The sequence below is a fragment of the Dioscorea cayenensis genome, chromosome 9 (genome assembly GCF_009730915.1).
Source record: "Dioscorea cayenensis subsp. rotundata cultivar TDr96_F1 chromosome 9, TDr96_F1_v2_PseudoChromosome.rev07_lg8_w22 25.fasta, whole genome shotgun sequence".
NCBI lineage: Eukaryota > Viridiplantae > Streptophyta > Magnoliopsida > Dioscoreales > Dioscoreaceae > Dioscorea > Dioscorea cayenensis.
In genome coordinates this window covers 5,328,258-5,343,312 of record NC_052479.1, presented here as the reverse complement: position 1 = coordinate 5,343,312, position 15,055 = coordinate 5,328,258, and the positions used below count along the sequence as shown (strand labels likewise).

Genomic DNA, 15,055 nt, shown 5'->3' with positions numbered 1-15,055 from the left:
CATTATTCAGTTGCGTTCTGCTTCTATTGCTTCTATTGCTGTCTGGTTGTTACTAGGAAGAATAGCGCCGACACTGGGACAACACTAGGTAATCAGAATCTGAAACATGCTATACTCCTGTGATCATCTATATTCTTATTGGTTTGCTGCCATTTTGCTCAATTCTGTTTGATTTTGGCACGCTCAAAATGTCATCGTCATCATCTTCCTTATCATCATCATTATTCAGTATTATGATGTTCTTGGAAACTTGATATTGCCATGATTTCAGTAATATAAGATGTGCTAAAGAATCTGTGATGTACGATATAATTTATTCTCCTGTTTGACCTGAAATAATATCAGTAAAGGTCCCCAGCTCCTTTACAACCACTTCAATGGCATTGTTTTCTCCCATAAAAGCATTTAGAGAGTGGTTTGACAAAAAATTCATCCTTTATCCTGATTTATCAACTTTCTGTTCATACTTGTTTTCTTAATATTGATATCATGATTTGAATTTTTATTTTAGTGATGTTTTGTAAAAATGTTTTTCTAAGACATGCAGTCTACAACTCTCATCCCAATTATTTTTAGTTGGATATCAGTGAAGGTTTCGTTTTGCAAAGTTTTCTCAAAGTGTTTTATAAAATATGAGCCAATATACCAAACTGAGTGCTCAGTCTCCCATTTTCCCAGGAGATCCATAAAGTTTTAAGAATTTTGGGAGCTTCAATCCATTTCTTTTTAGTGGAAACTGTTTTCTGTGCTTTCTATCTAAGTTTGAGGATTAAAAATATGGAACCCAAAATAATTTTGAGCCCATTTACTGTCATGCTTTGGACTGTCAACTTTAGCAGCTTTTGCCTGGCTGTATAATTGATTTGCCTTAACATTTTAAGGCCGGGTAAACATTGTACCAGAAATACAAAAGATGAGGCTTTCCAATCCATCTGCTTGGAAGTTGGAACATTTTTTAATATTTCTTAGCACCCAAAAAATTAAAAGAAAACTCTGCATGTGTACCGTATATGTGGCTCTCATGTAAGATTAGAAAATGAGTTTTGAATGATAAACTGTTTTTCAAAAAACTTTTGCCCACTTTGCATTTTCTTTTTTCCAAATAGAGTTTCTCTTTGCAAATAAGTTAAAATTATTCATTCCATTCATGCTTAAGTTGGTAAGATTTGCTTCAATGGTTTGTTCATTTCTCTTTTGTTCTGCTGGTATCTAAAGTTTGAGTTCATGAAAATTCCTGAGTCCATGGCTATTAGATGAGTTCTGGATCTTTAACATCTCATCCTCTTCTCCATATTTGGATCATTATTATTTGAGATGCCTAGTGAAAGCTCATTGGATTTATATGCATGAAGAGTTAACAACATACTGAAATTAAGCAGTCAAATCTATTTAGCTCATTGTGTGACGCTAGCTTTTGATAGTTTAAACAATTCTCAAACTATTATGGATGAGAACTCTGGTACATGCATGCTTTATGGATGGTCACTTAATTAACTATGCTTCTCAATAAAAATCCTATCTAGCAGAGATGCACTATAGAGTCCAGCCTATGATCTAGTTTCTGTCGAGTTTCAGGTGATTTCATTGCAAGTTCAAAAACATTTATCTGTTGTTGCAATGTCTTAAATAACACCTTTCTTTTTATTTCCTCGTCTTCTCAATTTATGCACCAAATCTTACATTTTATCATGTGTCTGCACTGTATTTTTTTTCTCAGATGAATGCAAACTATAATTCATTTTGGTTATGTCAGCTACTACTTTGCACCATTATTTTTGTCATCAACAAAAAGTGCTATAATTGATTTTAGCTTTTGGAGGAGCCAGGCTTTTCTCTGATTATACTCTCTCTTAGGTTGAATAGTTTAATTGATTGAAAACTATTAAGAATGTAGACATTATATAGTAATGACTGTATAATTTTGTTGGAGAAGTTCTGTTGAACTTGAGTTAGGTTAATCAGATCTGAATTTTCTAACTTGGTTTGCTCTGGTATAGGTCATCAATAATATTCCCAAAACCTGGTATATTTGAACACATAAAACTCCAACACCTAGTCTATTTGAACACATAAAACCATAATTCAACCATACACTCCCAATAGAAAATTTGAAAGTAGCAACATTAAGTGAAATATGGTTTATTTCCTTCTCTACATATCACATAATCAGGTTTTTCAGGCCATAGCTACAACATTTCCTGCATTTGAGTATATCTTCCCATTTCCCGGGAAGCTGGGGAAAATACCACCACACCACCAAAAGGAAAGAAGCTTCCATAAAAATGGTGCGTGTAGATTTATTCCATATCTAACCATCACATCCAAAAATATAACAAGTGGTCATACTTACATCAACAAACACACTACCTCATCAGCATCACAAATCACAGATAAGTAATCTCCTATTATATAAAACCATGAAACTAAACTGAAATACAAAACCATGTTGAAACAAAAACTTCTTGTAGTGTCATGAGTGTCAAAACCAAACTGAAATATAAAACCATGATTGATAGAAAAACTTCTTAGAGTGTGATGAGTGTCATTATATGAATTGAACATATTATTGACATATTATTGATGTATTATTGATGTATTGAACCATAAGCTTTTTTGGTATTATATGAATTGCAAGAATAGGGGAAAATTTAATGGGGGAAAGTCATAACATGCCATAAGGTTTAAGTAATTAGAATTAATTCCAAATATTTCTCATTTATTGATATGATTTAGATATGAATTTATAACAAACCAGAGGCTTTAGATATGCTTATCCTTTTTTTTCATTCAGTGATATGCTTTAGATATATTTGTGACATATCCCATGGTTCCTTTTTTTTTCTTTGTACATGAATTGCAAATAAGTTGTAGAACTGTAAATATCATAGATTGCCAAACAATTTAATGCATCATGGCCTCCATTTCTGTGATTGTTGTCCTTATGTGTATGAAATGCAAATCTATTGTGATGTGATTCACTGTGAATGCCCTTATGATGGGCGTACATGTTCAATTTTTTTTCCCATGTGTATGATATATATTCTTTTATTATGTAAACTGAAATTGCAAACCATGTTGTATGAAATTCCTTTCAATTGTTCAATTAACACATAAATTTGCCTTATTGGATTGCCAAACAATTTGATTTAACAGGTCTTATTATTAATGTCTAGTTCAATTAACACATCAATGCCCTTATTAACCATATGAATTGAACATATTAAATATCTATATTCAATTAATGACTAATCTCTCTAACATACACATGAATCGTCTGCGCTATAATGCTGGTGTTCAGCAAAAATAGCAAGAAAGTTTGTTATAATTCAGTAAAATGATCATCTAAATCATAAAATAGGATTTGATAGAGGGTTGTATTCCCTGCATCCTAGAGTAAATAGGGTACCAAAAATGACATTGTTTAGATTTCAGAACATAATTAATTACCTGTGATGGCTGCATGACTTGGGCTAAAATATATTGTGAAGCAACAAGTAACACAGGTAGAACAAGATATGCTAGAGTGTCTGACCATCCCAAAGGTGGATGACCATCCTGAAAAAAGGATTGAAGTTGAGATTGCAATTAATTTCACTAATTCTAGATAATAACTCCATCAAACAATAGAGAGGAGAAAATGATAATCCTTTGGTAGAATAAGAAAATAATAACAATAGTAATAATAATAATGTTCTTCAAATAATATTGACATCAATGAAGGTTTTATACAATAAATAAGGAGTTCTCATTTTTGTATGATATATGCACTCGTCACTAAATCCTCATTTCTTGAGTAAGAGAACTCAAGCCAACTAACTAGCAGATACTTTAACAAACTTGTATTTATCCATGCAACTATTGCATTCTACTTAATTATCAAAAATAAATTGATATCAGTTACATATCATACGTTCTTTTAATACGTTCTTCCAAAATACATGTACTTGTTGTGAATTTTGTAACATGTTTTTGTTTATATGATGTAGATAAGAGAAAAGATGCCGAAATTAAAATTGAAGTGTATGAAAATGGTCGTGTCAGAACCGGCTCCAAATAATGCTCCAAATAATCGTACTGGGTGTGACGCTGGTGTGGGTGCTAGAATGGACAAACACTAACAACTCCAATTCATCAGCCCCTATTGGTTCTAATAGATCCGCTCCAACACTTCATGTTGCTCCTCACTGCTCAGTCCCATCATTTTCAGCTAATTCAAATCATAATGAACAAGTGCCAAACCAAAATAATAGTACTAGATTAGAGAACGTTCCCGCAGTTACTGAAGCAGAAAATTTAAATGCAGGTTTGTTTCATATCTTCAATCTTAATCATAAGTTATTATATTTGCATTAATGTTCTTATTTTCTACTAATATGTAAATTATTGTAGTTGATAGAAATGGACAACAAAAAAAAGAGGCCGAACTACTTTGAAAGACTTGTGGTCATTACCACCAGAAGAGAGGATTGTGGTGAGTGCAAATCATTTGGGACAACCAATTGGGCCCGAAGCACAACTACTGGCTGGATTTCTCAGCATGCTTGCTCGAACTGGTCAACAAATTGGCATCCATTATGAGAGTTGGCATAAAGTGCCAAAAACATTGAAAGGATGAATTGTTCAAATTTATTGAGGTAAACCCACATAATTGAATTGTTCAAATGTTATTTCTATAAATATACAAACATCAAGTTACATTAATAAACAAAATTGTTTATAATGTCTTCAACTAGTTACGATTTTCTCTTGGAATTTCAAAAGAGTATGTGCTCAAGTCTCTGGGAAGAAATGGAGAGATTATAAGCATGATTTGAAAAAGCATCATTTCAAACGAGAAGATGGTTTGCAAGCGAACAAAGATAAACATCCAAATGCAACCATTCGATGGCAATGGGAACAATTAGTCGATTATTGGTATTCAAATAAAGGAGAGGTATTAATATGTATTTTACTTATCTTACTAAAATTATCATATCTTTCTTATTTCTAAGTTAGTATACATGTCATTATGTAGGATTCAGAAAGACTTGGGGTTGCTAGCAGAAAACAACAAAAATATACTCATACCTCTGGATTAAAGAGCTTTGCTAGAAAGGAAAAGGAAATGGTAATCAAATATATATTAAGAATTAAATTGTTCATGTGAGTTAAAAATGTTGTTTTTTTTACTTTCATTTGTATTTTAATGATGTCTTCAAGTTATCTCTTGATGTTTGTGATTCAAACAATTTTTTTGTTTAAACACTTGTAGGAGGTTAACAGTGGAAGAAAAGTAGGACGCCTCAGAATTTTTTAAAGCAAATCATACCAAAAAGGATGGTTCTCACATGAATGTGGAAACTGAACAAATTATGGTAATAATTATGTCTTAAGTATTCCTTAATTCGTAATTTGGTGCGAAATATATGACTACTTTAAAATAATTTTTTTCATTATATACAGGTTAAAGCAAATGAGAAGTTAGTTGAATGTGAAACAGTAGATGAGGATATGCAAATGGTTGAAACTGAAATTCTGACACAAGTTATTGGAAAAGAACGATGTGGGCGAGTAAGAGAGCTTGGATTGGGTCCAACACTCAAAACTTATTATAGGGGTACGACTAGCAGAAATTCTACTACCTCAAGCGCCCAATCAAGCGAGTTTGTTGAGCGATTTAATCAAATGGAACAACAAATGCAACAATTGAAAGAGGAGCGAGAGCAAGAACGTGCACAAGAATGTGCTTGATATAATGCTCTTCTTGGGTTTTTACAAACTCGATTTCCTGGAGTTACTATTCCCTAGAGTTGACACAGCTGGTCTCAACTTCTCAGTCACAGGTATTTCGAAAGTGGCAATGTTACTATGTTTGTATCTATTTGTTATAATTTTAAAAACATTGTGGAATCTTTTCTTATAATTTTTTTTTATTGCAGAATCAGCCTTCTGGAGATGAGTAATGGCATTCATCAAGCTATGGAGGATTTTTATTTATCTTTGTTTTCTTTTATATTATTTGGAGTAAGCCAAGAATCACAAACCTAACTATGTACTAATTAATATCGAAGACTTTTGTAACTTGTAATTTTTTTGAAATTATTAAATATCAACAATTGTGTATTGGTGTATAGATAACTATGTGACTATTGTTATTTTGAATGTTAATTCCAGGTCTTTGTAGTACCATTGTTTTTGTAAAAATGCACATAAATAAAACTGCAAAATCAAAGGAATTATATTCAAAATAAATTTAGCGGCGTTTCAATACAAAATGCCGCGGAGAGCACATCATTTAAAAGATGGGTAAACTAGTGGTGTTTATCTTGAAAACACCATTAATCTAGTGTTGTTTATTTAATAAACGCCTTAAAATAGCAGCGTTTATATAAACAAACGCCACTAAAGTAGTGGCGTTTTACTTTAAAAACCCCATTAAATTTGTGGCATTTTAAAAGAAAACGCCAGTCACTTAGTGGCGTTTATTTATATAAATGCCGCGAAATTTACATTTTTTAAAATTTATAGACCACACTTTTGCACGGCGTTCATGCTAAAAATTGCCGCGATAATAGCGGCATTTATTTAATAAACAACACTATTTTGATGCTCATATATGTATACTTTGCTTCCAATTTTGCCGGTGTTTACTATATAAACGCCGCTATTAGGACGGTGTTTATTTTGATAAATGCCGCTAAAATACCGACATTCTCTTTAGCGGCGTCATAAGCGGCGTTTTTGAAAAACGGCGGTCATAAATTTGGCGGCGTTTATAAACGCCGCTGAAAGCCGATAAAAATGCTGCTGAAAGTACCATATGGTGTAGTGGATATAATTTTCTGCTGTTACACTTGTGGTTAAAGAATAGATTATTTCTATCTTGAATTGTAAAATGGGTTATCTACCAGTGAAGTATCTTGGACTTCCTTTGTTTTCGACTAGACTCAAGAAGGAGGATTGCCATGTATTAATTGACAGAATTTCTGCTAGAGTATTGAACTGTGCTGCAAAATCTCTATCATATGTTGGGAGACTTCAATTGATTAACTCTGTTTTTAAAAGCATGGATGTTTATTGGAGTTCTGTTTTCCTTCTCATTATGGCTATGGTTCATGAGGTAGAGAAAATTTGCAGATCGTTTCTTTTACATGGATCCGGTGACTGTAATAGAGAAGGCCTAATTAAATGGTCTGTTGTTTGCAAGAGCAAATCTAATGGTGGGTTGGGTGAATTTTTTACAATTATGGAACCTAGCAGCTATCACAAAGCATATATGGGACCTTGTGCAAGAGAATGAGACATTATGGTCTATTTGTGTGATTCAAAATAAATTGAAGAGGCTGAGTTTTTACGGGATTACTAAAAATGTGGACAGTAGCTGAGGCAGCTACTCAATTTGAGGGGTGTGGTTAAATAATTCTTTGTTTAAAAATTGGGGGATGGCAGGAAGTTTTCTTTCTGGTTTGACCCGTGGTATGAAGGGAGGTCTATTATGGATTTGTTTCCATGGATTAATATGAAAGGGACCAAGTTGTCTAAGAAAGCATGTGTTAGTGACTTTTGGAGGGATGATGGTTGGCATCTGCCAATCACTGGATATCCTGCATTAGTTCAAGTTTGGATTTTACAGGGGCATTTTTCTGTTACCTTAAATAAGAGAGATCATATTTTGAGGAAGCTTAATAAGAAAGGTGAATTTAATATTGGCAGTAATTGGAGAAATTTAATTCCTGCAGTGCAGGAGGTTTATTGGGCTAAGTTGGTGTGGTCTAAGTGCATTGTGCTTAGGCATGCTTTCATTTGCTGGTTGGCATTACACAAGAAGCTGCTGACAAGGACAGATTATTTGCTTGGAAAAGTTATTGATTCAAAAAATTATGTTTTTTTTTTGTAATAATGACGAGGAGGATTATCCCATTTATTCTTTTGTTGTGATTTCTCTAAAGTAGTGTGGGTGAAAGTACTAAGAGCTATGAATATTCATAAAGAAGCTTTAAATTGGAAGAGAAAAGTTAGTTGGTTACAAAAGAATGCTACTAGTAAGTCCTTACTTTCTAAGAGAAGGAGAACTGCCTTTGCTGCTACTCTGTATCTGATTTGGAAGGCAAGAAATATGTTGATTTTTCAGCAAAAGTTATTCAATGTGGATCAAGTTTTTAAACAAATTAGAAAGGTGATTCTGCTGAAATTTGTTGTGTAGAGCCACAACTTATATGATTGTGTTTGTATGAGCAGGTGGATGCATTGAGTATTGTAGTTGGTTTATTTTTCTGCAATATGTTAAAGAACCCATTACTATATAGCCCATTTTAGCCTTTTACTTCTTGTGTCTATATATACTTGTATACATCACAACATGAAGATGATTCTTCCTCTCTTCATCTCTTCATCTCTTCATTTTCTCTATATTCTATATAGCCTTATTCTAACACAATATACTTTGATCCGGAGATTTGGCAGTTTGCTATTAATTGGAAATGTTATTATGAATGTGATTTGGTTTGGCACTTTAGTCTGTTGAATTAGTGATTGACTTAGGGGAACCTGATTTAATTTGTGGTTCTTCTTATGCAGCTTGAGGATTGGTGGATATCATTTGATTTTACTAGGCCTCCAGATTATGCTGAGTTGAGATTGATTAGCTCATTTAGTGGATTGAGTAGTGGATGTTGATTGGTGAAGACCTTGGTAGTAGATTGGTTGATGCTGAGAAAGAAAATGAATTGGTCGTGGATTGGTGATGGTTTTTTGGAGAGAATGAGATCTCATTGTTGTTTTGGCCATATAGTTCAATGGAATAGTTTGTGTTCTCCATTTGGCATTAATTTGTGGTTAGTTTGTATTCTATTTGTTTGAGCTAATATTTTTTTTTTCCACTTTGGCTTTACAAAAAAAACCAAATATTATGTACCGCTTTTTTTTTGGGGTATATATAGCCATTTGTAATAATAAAAGTAAAACTCTTATTAAGGAAGCTAGTGATTTAGAAGGATTTTGCTGTGGTTGATAGATCTAAATTGAAGGATGCTAGTAATGTGGAAGAGGAGAATGAGGAGCATGAAGCTGTGAAGGAGAAATCTCTAGGTTTGGGAACCCTTTTGAAAAATTTGGAAAAGAGTACAACTGGTAATGGTGATGTGATTTTGAATTTGAAGGGTAGTGATTGCCTTCCAAAATCCAATTGCAATGTAGAGGTTGTTTTTTATTCTAATGATTGTGGTAAAGGCCATGAATCAAAACACTGGGTTTCTTTGTTTGCTGACAATAGGACAAAGGAGGTAGGCAGTGAATTGAATTTTGTATCTCCATCTGTAGAACATGGGCAAAGGATTGTTCATTTTCATTCTGATGAAGCAATTCAAGAAGAAAATCAATGGAGAAATACTCTTCTTGGATGTGTATATGGTTTACAGTCACGACTAGAGAGATTCAATGCTTTTTTTTCAAGCTAGATGGCGGAAGTATGGTGTACTGAATGTTTTTAGAGTAAATGTTGATTTGTTCTTAATTCAATTTTCAGATGAAGAAGCTTGTGATCAAGTATTGAAGGATGGCCCATTTACATTTGATAATCATCCAATTGTTTTAAAAAATGGCATCCAAGGCTAAATCTAGATACTGATGCATATGCTCTTCCTATTTGGATACAACTTCTTGGATTACCATGGGAATTCTGGACAAAGAACATACTCATGAAAATTGGAAGTGTTTGAGGGAATCCATTGTATTGTGATAAATGTACTCTATCTTAAGTGAAGTTGGGATATGATAGGATACTTGTGGAAATGGATTCTTCAGGTGATTTTCCTGAAATGATTGACCTGGTGGATGAAAAGGGTTTTGTTTTTCAACAAAAAGTGGTTTATGAGTGGGGACCTTCTATTTGTTCAAATTGTAGGAAATTTGGACATTTGAAGCAAAATTGTCTGTGTACAAAGCAAGAGAAATTAGTCTGGACATTGAAGAGTAAAACTGACTACAATTTGGAAGATGGGAATGTTAAAATCGTGTAGGAGAAGGAAAGACAGGCTACAATAGTCATATTGGTGAAAAACTCAGTGAATACTAATAAGAGTATTGTCCAAAGTAATAAGGGGGCAACATGGACAGAAATTATCAAGGGGAAAGCAGTAAAAATTTCTAATACTACCTATGAATCTATTGATCAGAAGGTTACTCTGTCGAAGAGGGATATGACTTCTGTTCTTACAAAAAAGGATGAAACAATTATTGCATTAAATTCTGGAGATAAATCTCCTACAGAGTGTCAAAATCAAATGAATATCAACAATAATTTATTATCTTATGGGCCTACTTGCAGTAATAGTTTTGATATCTGTGAGGATGTTGGTGGAAGAGATATTGTCAATTTGTATAGTGAGAATAAACTCAATGAAGGAGGTAGGAAAGGCATGATTGGTGACCTACCAAAATCATTGAAAAGTGATTATGTCTTGGAATATTAGAGGGCTGAATAGCTCTCTAAAGCAATCAAAAGTAAAAATAATGATTGCTAGATATAAACTTGTTGTTATGGGAGTTCTTGAAACAAAACTAAGAACAGAAAATATGGATGCAGTGTGGAATAAAATACAATTGCATCAATGGAAAATGGAACATATATACTCCATGAGTGATCAAGGAAGAATTTGGGTCATCTATGATCCTAGACAATTCAATTTACTGGTATTGGAAGTTAACTTGCAATTTATACACTGTAAGATTACCATGGGAGATTTCACTGTTTATTGGACTTGTGTGTATGGGTCATATAACCATGTGATTAGAAGAGAGATGTGGATGAAACTATCGAAGATTGGCAATCATTTGATAGAGCCTTGACTTAAACCTAGTGGAGGTGCAGTATACTAGTCCTAAGTTTACTTGGACAAAGGATCAAGAGAAGGACAGAAGAATTTTTAGGAAATTGGTTTGGTGTTTTGCAAATCAACTTTATTATGAAAGTTTAATGGGTCCTCTGTGTTCTATAATTAATTCCAATGTGTCTGATCATTGTGGTTTGTTAATTGACATGCAACATTCAATAATGAAAGTGAAGGTTACTTTCAGATTTTTCAACATGTGGTTTGAGCACCCAGAGATTTTCAAAATAGTTGAAAGGATATGGAAGATCCCTATGAGTGGGAATAGCATGTATAAAATGTACCAAAGACTGAAATTACTTTGGGTTGAATTGAGGAGTCTTAACAGAAATAATTTTAATCAACTATCAGGGAGAACTTCAAAATACAGAGATGACTTAGAAAAAATCAAAGGGAGGCTACAAGCTGATCCATTCAATGAGACAATTCAACAAGAGGAAAAGAGCATGCTTATACAAATGCAGGAAATGCTTCATTGGGAGGAAAGTTTTCTTAAATGAAAATCAAGATGCCAATGGATTCAAACTAGAGACCAAAATTCAAAATTTTTCTTTCAAATCCCTGCAGAAAATGAGCCATGAATTATATTACCCAATTAATCCTGTCTAGTGGGGAGGTTTGTACAGACCAAAATGCTATAAAGGAGAGTATACTTGAACACTACAAGAATTTTCTAGGCATTATAAAAGTTAGAAGAGGTATTTTTGACAGCTTTGAATTTTCAAAAAAGGTAGTTCTTAATGAGGCCAGATTTTCTCTTTGTAGAATGGTAACAGAGAAGGAGGTAAAAGAGGCATTATGGAGTATAAAGGATGACAAAAGCCCTGGTCTTGATGGGTATAATAGCTATGTTTTTAAAATAACTTGGAGCATTGTGGGTAAGGAAGTATACCAGGCTGTTCAAGAATTTTTCTCCACTGGAGTGATGTTAAAACAAGCAAATTCTATTATCATTACACTTATCCCTAAATTGATCAGTCCACAGAAAATTAGTGACTTTAGACCGATTTTATGATGCAATGTTCTATATAAAGTGGTATCTAAAATTCTGGCTGGTAGGCTGAAAAATGTTCTAAATGATATATAGTTCATTTAAACCAGCCAGTATTCATACCCGGGAGATTGATTTCAGATAACATCATGTTGACCCGCGAATTAGTCAGAGTATATCATAGGAACAAGTTGAATTGTTGTGCTCTAAAAATTGATCTACATAAAGCATTTGATTCTATATCATGGGACTTCTTGGAAGAGGTTTTCGTGGCTTTTAGATTTCCTGAACATTTCATCAGACTGATCATTAATTTAGTTAGGTCGTGCATGTTCTCAATTATGATTAATGGTCAGATGGAGGGGCATTTCCCTGGAAAAACTGGGCTAAGGCAAGGTGATCCAATTTCTCCACTGTTATTTGTGTTGTGTATGGAGAACTTGACCAAATATTTTAATAAGATGTTTCGAAATGGATTTAAATTTCATAGAGGTTATGAAAACCGCAAGCTATGTCATCTGTGCCTTGCAGATGATTTATTTGTATTTGCAAATGGAGATATTAATTCAATTGGGATGATTAAGAATACATTGAAGCATTTCCAAGAGGTCCCTGGTTTCCTGCCCAATTTGCAGAAAAGTTTTGTCTTTTTTTCTGGTATTGAATAGATTGTTAGAATCCAAATACTAGATGTGCTGGGATTTAAAGAAGGGAAACTACCAGTAAAATACTTGGGATTTCTCCTAATTTCAACAAGATTAAAGAGGGAGAACTGTTTGGAGCTAATTGAAAAAATTACTGCTAGAATAGCAAGTTGGACTGCTAAACCACTGTCATATGTAGGTAGACTATAATTGGTGAATTTAGTTTTGGCTAGTTTACACATATATTGGAGCTCAGTTTTTATTCTGCCTAAAACAGTGGTACATGAAGTGGAGAAACATTGCATGAGGTTTTTATGGCATGGATCAGCTGATTCAAAGAGAGGAGGCCTTGTGGCATGGTCTTTAGTGTGTCAATATAAAAATGTGGGTGGTTTGGGAATCGAACCAGTATCATTATGAAATCAGGCAACACAAATCAAACATATTCGGAACTGATCAAGGAAAAGCAAACATTATGGGCAATGTGGGAGACTAAAGTAAAACTGGACAAGCTCAGCTTCTAGGGAATTACCAAAACAGGAGATAGTAGTTGGAATTGGAGAAATCTTCTGAAACTAAGAAAAATAGCAAAGAAAATGTTTGATTATTTAACTTGGAGATGGGAAGAAGTTCTCCTTTTAATTTGATCCATGGTGTACCGAATCATCCATTGTAGAGCTATTTCCTAACATCAATTTCAGAGAACCTTACATATCTAGGAAGTCCCTTGTATGTGAATTTTGGCAGGAAGGAAAGTGGAGATTGCTAGCTAGATGGAACACTACAATGGCTGAAATTATGGAGTTTCTTGATAGACACTTTGCAGTTATTGATGATAAATCAAATTGTATTAACTGGAAGTTGGATAGGCATGGAACTGCCATTGTGAAAAGTACTTTGAAAGCTTTCATACAACCACAAGAAAGAGTTAACCGGGCAAGATTAGTTTGGTCGGCAAATAACATTCCAAGACACTCTTTTATACTGTGGTTAGCAATACATAAAAAGCTACTCACTAGAGATAAGCTGCTCTAATGGAGCACAACATACTTTGATTTGTATGTGCTTTGTAATTCGGCAACAGAGGACATTGAACACTTGCTTTTTAATTGTAGCTTCTCTAAAGCAATATGGATAAAAGTATTGTGGGCAAGTAATGTGAGGAGAAGACCCTTCTCATGGACAAGGGAAATTAGCTGGCACATCAAGAAAATAGGAGGAAAATCCTTGTTAGCAAGGATAAGAATAACATCTCTAGCTGCAGGTGTCTACTCCGTTTGGAGGGTAAGAAATAATGTAACTTTTCAGCAGTAAATTATAAGTGTGGAGAGGGGTTTTTTAGCAAATTAAAGAGATGGTAATCTTAAAATATCTGGGCCAATCTAATGAAAGAAGAAATAACCGGGTGTACAACTCTGCAACATTGGGTTGTTGGATAGAGGTTGGAATAACTGCCCTGAAGGATTACAAAAAAAGAAAAACAAAGTAAAAAAATGAACTAGTGGTGGACGATAACAATAGATGTGAGATGAATTGCGGGTGGATAACAATTGAAGGAAAGGTAAATAGATAGCATTTGGAAAAAGGAAAAATACATGGTGGATTTGGAAGCATTCATGGGTGTGTGGGTTGAGAGTAAAAAGGTAGACACCTGATTGGATTCTGGAAAGCATTTATGGGTGTGTGTGATGGAATATAATGAAGGTGGCATTATGAATGATGTTTCTTATTTCAGTATTATTTGATGTTTTTTTTTGGTACCATGTTTTTTTTTTAACTGTTGAGCTCAATAAATATATTTTTTTAATTTGTTTGGTTTGACAAAAAATATATTTTACAATATTTTGTATGTGATTTTCTGACAGTTTTTAGAATATTAATTTTGTTGCCAATGGCATGAATGTTGGTGATTGGGTTGGGATGTTGGTTGGTGGCAATAAAATATAATGATGGAATTAATAGTGAATTAAATTATTTTAGATATTCGAAAGTAAATACACATGATTGTTTTTTTTTAAAAAATAATAATAATTTTCATTATCATAATAAGTTTAATGTTTTTAAAAAATATGGTCATATTTGAGTCCATCAGTGTTTGCTTAAAAACTAATGATTAGATCGACCTATGTAAATTAACTAGTTTATTCACAAAACAAATATCAACGGTATAATACCCTAGTTGGTCATCTACTTTTCTACTATACCTTTTTGGTCCATATCTCAGAAATGCTCAGATGGTCACTCTGCTTTTGAAATGTCACACGGTTAAAAATGCTCAGTGGGTCATCCCTGCTTAGGGAAGTGTGCTCACTGGGTCTCTCTGGGTGGGCGTATTTTAAAGTAGAGGGACTGGGAGCGTTTTAGCTGAGACAGTTTTCAGTAGAGTGAGAAAGACTCGATCAGAGGACCAGAGAGAAGAGGATCAGAGGGATTATTTTGGTGATTATACCAATATCAACCGTATTATTTATTAGAATCATAATTTTAGAGGAGACTTGATTTTTTCCCCCTTAATTTATTTAGATTTAAATCATTATAGACAACTATTGAAGCAA

At 33.6% G+C, this 15,055-nt stretch overlaps 1 long non-coding RNA gene across 1 annotated transcript; it reads left to right on the top strand.

Moving 5' to 3' along the window:
* The first annotated feature begins 11 nt into the window (after positions 1-11).
* LOC120269171 lies at positions 12-6,045 on the top strand. The gene is made up of 8 exons (XR_005539095.1): positions 12-88; positions 3,987-4,303; positions 4,390-4,634; positions 4,734-4,933; positions 5,015-5,107; positions 5,252-5,354; positions 5,443-5,822; positions 5,919-6,045. It is a non-coding gene; the product is annotated as an uncharacterized LOC120269171 (long non-coding RNA).
* Positions 6,046-15,055: the final 9,010 nt, after the last annotated feature.